The sequence below is a fragment of the Pinus tabuliformis genome, chromosome 5_1, assembly GCF_031772625.1.
Source record: "Pinus tabuliformis cultivar Carrire ecotype Pingquan chromosome 5_1, CPIR1, whole genome shotgun sequence".
NCBI classification, from domain to species: Eukaryota; Viridiplantae; Streptophyta; class Pinopsida; order Pinales; family Pinaceae; genus Pinus; species Pinus tabuliformis.
In genome coordinates, this window is record NC_142305.1 from 294881441 (window position 1) to 294890464 (window position 9024).

Here is a 9024-nt window from a genome sequence, read left to right on the forward strand (position 1 = left end):
ATTCTTCATACTTTGGGAGATGCATTTTGTCAGCCTTTCTCTGAGCAGTATGATGTTAAAGCACAAAGCTCTCTAGCATCTTTTGCAACATTCACAACAAGAACCTACATTCCAATACTCTGCAGAATAAGTAGTTATGCACACACCTTTCAAATGATCAAAAAAGATTCTTCAAACTCTATAATAGCAAGTGATTCCCTAGAATCTAAAGTGGTTGCCAAGTTCCCCAAGGATAGCGATAAAGTTACTTTAACAGAACCACCACCAGCAACCTGTCAAGAAAACATCATTCCCAACAAAAATTTGTATTCCACAAACAAAATAGAGGCAGACAGATATTGAACAAAATTGAGATTGTGAATCAAAAAACTAAAAAATTGCAAAAGTACCATTCAGAGTCAAGGACTACGCACTCAACTTGGTGTGATCAAAAGAGATTCCCCTAGAACATATATGGTTACCAAGTTCTCTATGCATTGTTAAGTTGCTTCAACAACACCACCACCAACAATTATCTATCAAGAAAGCAAGCATATCGGCTAAATAATGGAATTGTAGATAAAGGAAGAAATCAATATTTAAGAAGATAATAATTTAATCAAGCCAATAAAGAAAAACTCTATAAAAGCTCAGATTCCTACGTTAGATTCCATTGTCCTTATCACAGTGGATAAAGGCGTCGTGCATAGAGCATTCCATCTCATCCAGCATGTAATCATTAGCACACCTCATAATATTATGGAAACCTAATTTATCACACATGTGACCAATGATCTTAGGCAATTCCAAACTACCTAATTGAATATAGTCATCACTATTTTTTAAATCTCTTTTTAGCACAACACCAGTAATGATGCACAACCCAAGAAGATAATTGTTCTTTCCATAACAAAATTACAACATTAACCAGTTTTACTGCCCTGGAACTATGTGCTCTATTGATCAATATGACATCAATCAACAATGCGCTCCTCTTCAACCTCACCTGCATATCCAAGGAATGATGGATCAAATGTTTCACCCCATTCCATATTAGCAAGTGTAAGAACCTACAAAATCAATCCAGAAATTGGAGAGATACTAACTGAAGGGTAAGAGAATGCAATACCTAGGAGACAACATAACCAGTTTTACCAACCACTCTTACCAACCACTCTTGAAGCAACTTCTCCATATCGGATTAGGGGCGAAGTTGTCCAATGTTTTGCCATTGGTGAAAGCTCGACAGCTCTCCTTACAGGCCTACACAGCAACATTAAAATGTAAATTTTATTTGCATGCTTTGATATAAAACCTTATTGCATTGCAACATGTGTATTAAATTCTCCAACACAATGCTTGCATTAATTGTATTATTCTCAACTCAACCAAGCAATTGTATTGTCAATCCAATGCAACAATTGTATTATCAATTCAATGCAATGTTTCTATCACTCTTCAACCATTGCAATAACATTTCTCCTCCCAATGCACTTCTTGTAACATTTTTTAACATTGTATCCATACAAGGCACTTCTCGTAACATTGTATCATACAAGGCACTTCTTGTAACATTGTATCCCTACAAGGCACTTCTTGTAACATTTTTTAAATGCAGGTTTGTTTACATCATTCCTTTCAACACAGTTGTAATATAATGTAGCATTTGTTTGCATATCCATCTCAACGCATGGCTTGTATAGTTCCAACACATTTGTTTGTGTATATCTGCAACACATGGTTATATTATAGCGATAAAGTTACTTTAACAGAACCACCACCAGCAACCTGTTAAAAAAACATCATTTTCAACAAAAATTTGTATTCCACAAACAAATTAGAGGCAGAAAAATATTGAACAAAATTGAGATTGTGAATCAAAAAACTAAAAAATTGCAAAAGTACAATTAAGAGTCAAGGAATACGCACTCAAATTGGTGTGATCAAAAGAGATTCCCCTAGAACCTATATGGTTACCAAGTTCTCTATGCACTGTTAAGTTGCTTCAATGACACCACCACCAGCAATTATCTATCAAGAAAGCAAGCATATCAGCTAAATAATGGAATTGTAGATAAAGGAAGAAATCAATATTTAAGAAGATAATAATTTAATCAAGCCAATAAAGAAAAACTCTATAAAAGCTCAGATTCCTACGTTAGATTCCATTGTCCTTATCACAGTGGATAAAGACGTCGTGCATAGAGCATTCCATCTCATCCAGCATGTAATAATTAGCACACCTCATAATATTATGGAAACCTAATTTATCACACATGTGACCAGTGATCTTAGGCAATTCAAAACTACTTGATTGAATATAGTCATCACTATTTTTAAAATCTGTTGTTAGCACAACACCAGTAATGATGCACAACCCAAGAAGATAATTGTTCTTTCCATAAAAAAATTACAACATTAACCAGTTTTACTGCTCTGGAATGCTCTATTGATCAAAATGACATCAACCAACAGTGTGCTCCTCTTCAACCTCACCCGCATATCCAAGGAATGATTGATCAAATGTTTCACCCCATTCCATATTAGCAAGTGTAAGAACCTACAAAATTAATCCAGAAATTGAAGAGATACTCACTGAAGGGTAAGAGAATGCAATACCTAGGAGACAACATAACCTGTTTTACCAACCACTCTTGAAGCTTCTCCATATCAGATTAGGGGTGAAGTTGTCCAATGTTTTGCCATTGGTGAAAGCCCAACAACTATCCTTACAGGCCTACACAACAACATTAAAATGTAAATTTTATTTGCATGGTTTGATATAAAACCTTATTGCATTGCAACATGTGTATTAAATTCTCCAACACAATGCTCGGATTCCTACATTAGATTCCATTGTCCTTATCACAGTGGATAAAGATGTCATGCATAGAGCATTTCATCTCATCCAGCATGTAATCATTAGCACACCTCATAATATTATGGAAACCTAATTTATAACACATGTGACAAGTGATCTTAGGCAATTCCAAACTACCTGATTGAATATAGTCATCACTATTTTTAAAATCTGTTTTTAGCACAACACCAGTAATTATGCACAACCCAAGAAAATAATTGTTCTTTCCATAACAAAATTACGACATTAACTAGTTTTACTGCTCTGGAACTGTGTGCTCTATTGATCAAAACGACATCAATCAACAATGCGCTCCTCTTCAACCTCACCTGCATATACAAGTAATGATGGATCAAATGTTTCACCCCATTCCATATTAGCAAGTGTAAGAAACTGCAAAATCAATCCAGAAATTGGAGAGATACTCACTGAAGGGTAAGAGAATGCAATCCTCTTCAACCTCACCTATATATCCAAGGAATGATGGATCAAATGTTTCATCCCATTCCATATTAGCAATTGTAAGAACGTACAAAATCAATCCAGAAATTGGAGAGATACTCATTGAAGGGTAAGAGAATGCAATACCTAGGAGACAGTGTAACTAGTTTTACCAACCACTCTTGAAGCAGCTTCTCCATATCAGATTAGGGGTGAAGTTGTCCAATGTTTTTACATTGGCGAAAGCCCAACAACTCTCCTTACAGGCCTACATAGCAACATTAAAATGTAAATTTTATTTGCATGCTTTGATATAAAACATTATTGCATTGCAACATGTGTATTAAGTTCTCCAACACAATGCTTAGATTCCTACGTTAGATTCCATTGTCCTTATTACAGTGGATAAAGACGCCGTGCATAGAGCATTCCATCTCATCCAGCATGTAATCATTAGCACACCTCATAATATTATGGAAACCTAATTTATCACACATGTGACCAGTGATCTTAGGCAATTCCAAAATCCCTGATTGAATATAGTCATCACTATTTTTCAAATATGTTTTTAGCACAACACCAACAATGATGCACAACCCAAGAAGATAACTGTTCTTTCCATAACAAAATTACAACATTAACCAGTTTTACTGCTCTAGAACTATGTGCTCTATTGATCAAAATGACATCAATCAACAATGCGCTCCTCTTGAACCTCACCTGCATATCCAAGGAATGATGGATCAGATGTTTCACCCCATTCCATATTAGCAAGCGTAAGAACCTACAAAATCAATCTAGAAATTGGAGAGATACTCACTGAAGGGTAAGAGAATGCAATACCTACAAGACAGCATACCAGTTTTACCAACCACTCTTGAAGCAGCTTCTCCATATCAGATTAGGGGCGAAGTTGTCCAATGTTTTTCCATTGGAGAAAGCCCAACAACTCTCCTTACAGGCCTTCACAGCAACATTAAAATGTAAATTTTATTTGCATGCTTTGATATAAAACCTTGTTGCATTGCAACATGTGTATTAAATTCTCCAACACAATGCTTGCATTAATTGTATTATTCTCACCTCAACCAAGCAATTGTATTGTCAATCCAATGCGACAATTGTATTATCAATTCAATGCAATGTTTCTATCAAAAATTTCCTTCCTGTTTTGGATATTGTATAGCCTTCGGGGTTATGGGTCTGCTCCAAATTTTTCACTGTGCAATTTAAAGTGTCGGAGTGCGAACACTTGGTTATTTATGCTCATATATGTTGCTAGTCATTTGTCAAAACCGTCGAGTGGAAGGAACATAATATTTTCCTTTGGTTTTGCACTGCTATCTGAAATGTAAAGTGCTTATTTACGAACAATATTTATTATTTGGGTACTCTGTGCGGTTAAGTTGAATAACTGTACAAGAATGGTTTTTTTTATAGTCTGTTGGTGTTGTCGTTCGGTTCTTACTCCATTTACGAAAATTATTATAGAGTAATTTTATTGTTCTGTGCACTCATATGCTGTTAATTTAAGTAAATTTATTGTGTAACCCAATCTTTTATATCACTATTTCTACGAATTCAGAACATAAAGACTTTTACGAACCATGGGTGAATACTGTCTTGTTGAGGCTCATTACTATTTTTCTTCCAAGATGATAATAAGGTTTAAAATTACAGTAATTATATTTTACTTTTCTTCTCTTCCCCAGAGGCTAATAACCGCCTTCAATTTGTTTTCAGAACTACTTCCTTGCTTTTTTATCCCTTTTATAGGTCTCATACAGAATCGCTAATCTTCCATTTCAACAACCCTGGACTATGCCTTCGAGACTCAGGGACTGTCTACCTGTTGTTTCTCTCCAGAACCCGACCGGGAGACTAACCCAACCTCTTGGAAAAACCCTTATATTCATCAGTATTTACATTTCTCGGTGCTATTCTCATTCATTCTACCAGGAAAAGGTTAGGTTTATGTAAAAAGTTTAAACCCACCAGAACATTAACACAAAATTCCTATCTGTTATTTATTAATAATTTATTTTGATACTACCACCAGAATTAAATATTTGCATACAAATTAGTCTCTACATACTACCATTTTGCAGCTCTATAACTACTCTTGAAGCAGCTTCACGATATCAGATTAGGGGTGAAGTTGTCCAATGTTTTGCCATTGGTGAAAGCCCAACAACTCTCCTTACAGGCCTACACAGCAACATTAAAATGTAAATTTTATTTGCATGTTTTGATATAAAACCTTATTGCATTGCAACATGTGTATTAAGTTCTCCAACACAATGCTCAGATTCCTACGTTAGATTCCATTGTCCTTATCGCAGTGGATAAAGACGCTATGCATAGAGCAGTCCATCTCATCAAGCATGTAATCATTAGCACACCTCATAATATTATGGAAACCTAATTTATCACACATGTGACCAGTGATCTTAGGCAATTCCAAACTACCTGATTGAATATAGTCATCACTATTTTTAAAATCTGTTTTTAGCACAACACCAGTAATGATGCACAACCCAAGAAGATAATTGTTCTTTCCATAACAAAATTACAACATTAACCAGTTTTACTGCTTTGGAACTGTGTGCTCTATTGATCAAAATGACATCAATCAACAATGTGCTCCTCTTCAACCTCACCTGCGTATCCAAGGAATGATGGATCAAATGTTTCACCCCATTCCATATTAGCAAGTGTAAGAACCTACAAAATCAATCCAGAAATTGGAGAGATACTCACTGAAGGGTAAGAGAATGCAATACCTAGGAGACAACATAACCAGTTTTACCAACCACTCTTGAAGTAGCTTCTCCATATCAGATTAGGGGCGAAGTTGTCCAATGTTTTGCCATTGGTGAAAGCCCAACAACTCTCCTTACAGGCCTACAACATTAAAATGTAAATTTTATTTGCATTCTTTGATATAAAACCTTATTGCATTGCAACATGTGTATTAAATTCTCCAACACAATGCTTGCATTAATTGTATTATTCTCACCTCAACCAAGCAATTGTATTGTCAATCCAATGCAACAATTGTATTATAAATTCAATGCAATGTTTCTATCAGAAATTTCCTCCCTGTTTTGGATATTGTATGCCCTTTGGGGTTATGGTTCTGCTCCAAATTTGTCACTGTGCAATTTAAAGTGTCGAAGTGCAAAGACTTGGTTATTTATGCTCTTATATGTTGTTAGTCATTTGTCAAAACCGTCCAGTGGAAGGAACATAATATTTTCCTTTGGTTTTGCACTGCTATCTGAAATGTTAAAGTGCTTATTTACAAATAATATTTATTATTTGGGTACTCTGTGTGGTTAAGTTGAATAACTGTACAAGAACGGTTTTTTTTTTAAGTTTGTTGGTGTTGTCATTCGGTTCTTGCTCCGTTTACAAAAATTATTATAGTGTAATTTTACTGTTCTGTGCACTCATATGCTGTTAATTTAAGTAAATTTGCTGTGTAACCCACTATTTTATATCACTATTTCTACGAATTCAAAACATAAAGACTTTTACGAACCATGGGTGAATACTGTCTTGTTGAGGCTCATTACTATTTTTCTTCCAAGATGATAATAAGGTTTAAAATTACAGTAATTATATTTTACTTTTCTTCTCTTCCCCAGAGGCTAACAACCGCCTTCAATTTGTTTTCAAAACTACTTCCTTGCTTTTTTATCCCTCTTATAGGTCTCATACAGAATCACTAATCTTCCATTTCAACAACCCATTTCATCCTATTCTTCCCCTGAATCTAACTACATCCTGATTCCTTAATCACCCTAGCAACTAGAACAGGACATAGAGCAACAATTTCAAACATCACAATGCACTCTAAATTGAATAGAATGCAATTCTATTGTTTCTCGAGTCTTGACAAACAAATGCAGATTGCCAATATTTTCTCGCTTTACAGGAAATATGGTCCATTGCAACCATTAAGAGTCTCTTCCTCTTCTTGAATTTCTTGAATTACAGCGAGATAGAAAATTTATTGTTGTGGCAAGGGTTTACCTGGCCCGTTGTTGCCTGCAATCTACGACGTGAAGTCCAAACCGTTCTTGCCTGCAACCTATGACAACGCAAAGTCCAAACTGTTGCGAGGGATGGAAGGTTGAATTTTTACTCGTAGGCAGCATGTGAGCGTCGTTGCCTGCAATAAAAGACACGAAGTCGAAATCGTTCGGCAGTGATGGGTTAGAGTTTAATAACCCTTCTTTTCAAACTACTTTTGATCCAACGATTAACCACATTCCAATCGTCTAACATATAATCTAACGACTAAGGCGATGACAAGTGGAAAAGAGGGAAGTTCATTTCAGAGGGAACCCCTTACAGCTTAAAAATTGAAATTATATACACAATTAAATTTAGTGTGAGTTGAAATAGGTATTTTATTATTTTAAATATTTCAAATCATGAATGAATAGAAAAAGTAATTGAAAATAAATATTTAAATTATTAATAATAATAACAATAATAAATTTATACAAGTCATAAATAAATATTACATTATAGTGACGTATTGAAAAATATATTAATAAAAAAAAATACGTGTTTAATGTGGTTCATAAATAAAATATTTTAGTACTCATGTTAAGTGAAAGATTTCAATGCTAATATTAAAAAAAAGATATGTATATATTATATAAAACAATTGGAAACAATAAATTCTTATATTTTAGCCTTTTTGAGGTACATTCTTTTGCCAATTTTCTTTGAAATTCATTAAAGATTTGTTGTAATTATAAGTTTATGTTATATAGTTTACACAATCCAAGCTCCTAACGATATTTTCAAGGCATTGAATCCATTTATCCATTTAAAAATGCAATTTAAACAGTGAAATTTTTCACATAGTGTGTGTGTGTGTGTGTGTGTGACAACAGTGCTCTCATGGTGGATCCAACAAAGATGGTGGCCCAAGGGACAAATCAAGTTGGAACTTGGACCAAAAGGCTTCTTTATGGTCATCTTTGCAAGTCTTGAAGACAAAACCAAGATTTTTGAAGGAGAACCTTACTTCTACAACTTAATTGGGCTATACCTCTGGTACTAGACAAAATGATTCATTCCAAACAAAGAATATTTTAAACCCACTCTAGTATGGATCTGCTTGTACTCAATATCACGAGAATTTTGGGAAGGAGAAATACTTGTCAGAATAATAAATGCTCTCGGAAACTTTGTCGAGGTGTCTTAAGCCACCAAACAAGCAAGGTACATTTCTTATGCAAATATTTGTGTTTAAATGAATATTTCCGAGCCATTCCTTGAATCAATAAATATATACTCTCAAGATGAGCTTTAGAAATAAACTTGCATCATGAGCACATCCCCTTCTAATGTCGGCGTTGTCATGGATATGACCACTTATTCAGGGAATGCTCCCTTTAACCCCAATCATGACTCAACCACAACAAGATGCAAAGGATGAAAAGGGTTTCTCTGAGCCTCGATCTCGATGAAGAAGCCACAAAGCTCTGCCCCCACTCTCTAGAAAATAACCTAAAACTAGCAATAACTTTTACCCTTTAACTAATTTGGATCCCTTAGCTCAACCTTTCCAGAAGGACCCTAAAAAACCCTAAGACATAGATCGAGCCATATTTGAGCCAAATCTTGAAGCACATCTTTCCCATTCCATAAAAGGAACCAAAAGCACCCTTAAAACAATTCTAGAACCAGTAATTTAAGATGTCAACACACAGGATCAAGAG

The 9024-nt window shown here is 34.8% G+C and overlaps 1 long non-coding RNA gene across 2 annotated transcripts; it reads right to left on the minus strand.

Annotated features, from left to right (window-relative positions):
• Positions 1-1135: 1135 nt before the first annotated feature.
• On the minus strand, positions 1136-7478 carry LOC149164513 (uncharacterized). 2 transcript variants are annotated; one of them, XR_016260263.1, is made up of 9 exons: positions 7319-7478; positions 6081-6184; positions 4124-5940; positions 3428-3548; positions 3269-3304; positions 2978-3168; positions 2599-2716; positions 1909-2010; positions 1136-1242 (listed from the first exon to the last, which is right to left on the minus strand). It is a non-coding gene; the product is annotated as an uncharacterized LOC149164513 (long non-coding RNA). The 2 variants fall into 2 exon arrangements; XR_016260262.1 differs by having other exon boundaries at positions 4124-6184.
• Positions 7479-9024: the final 1546 nt, after the last annotated feature.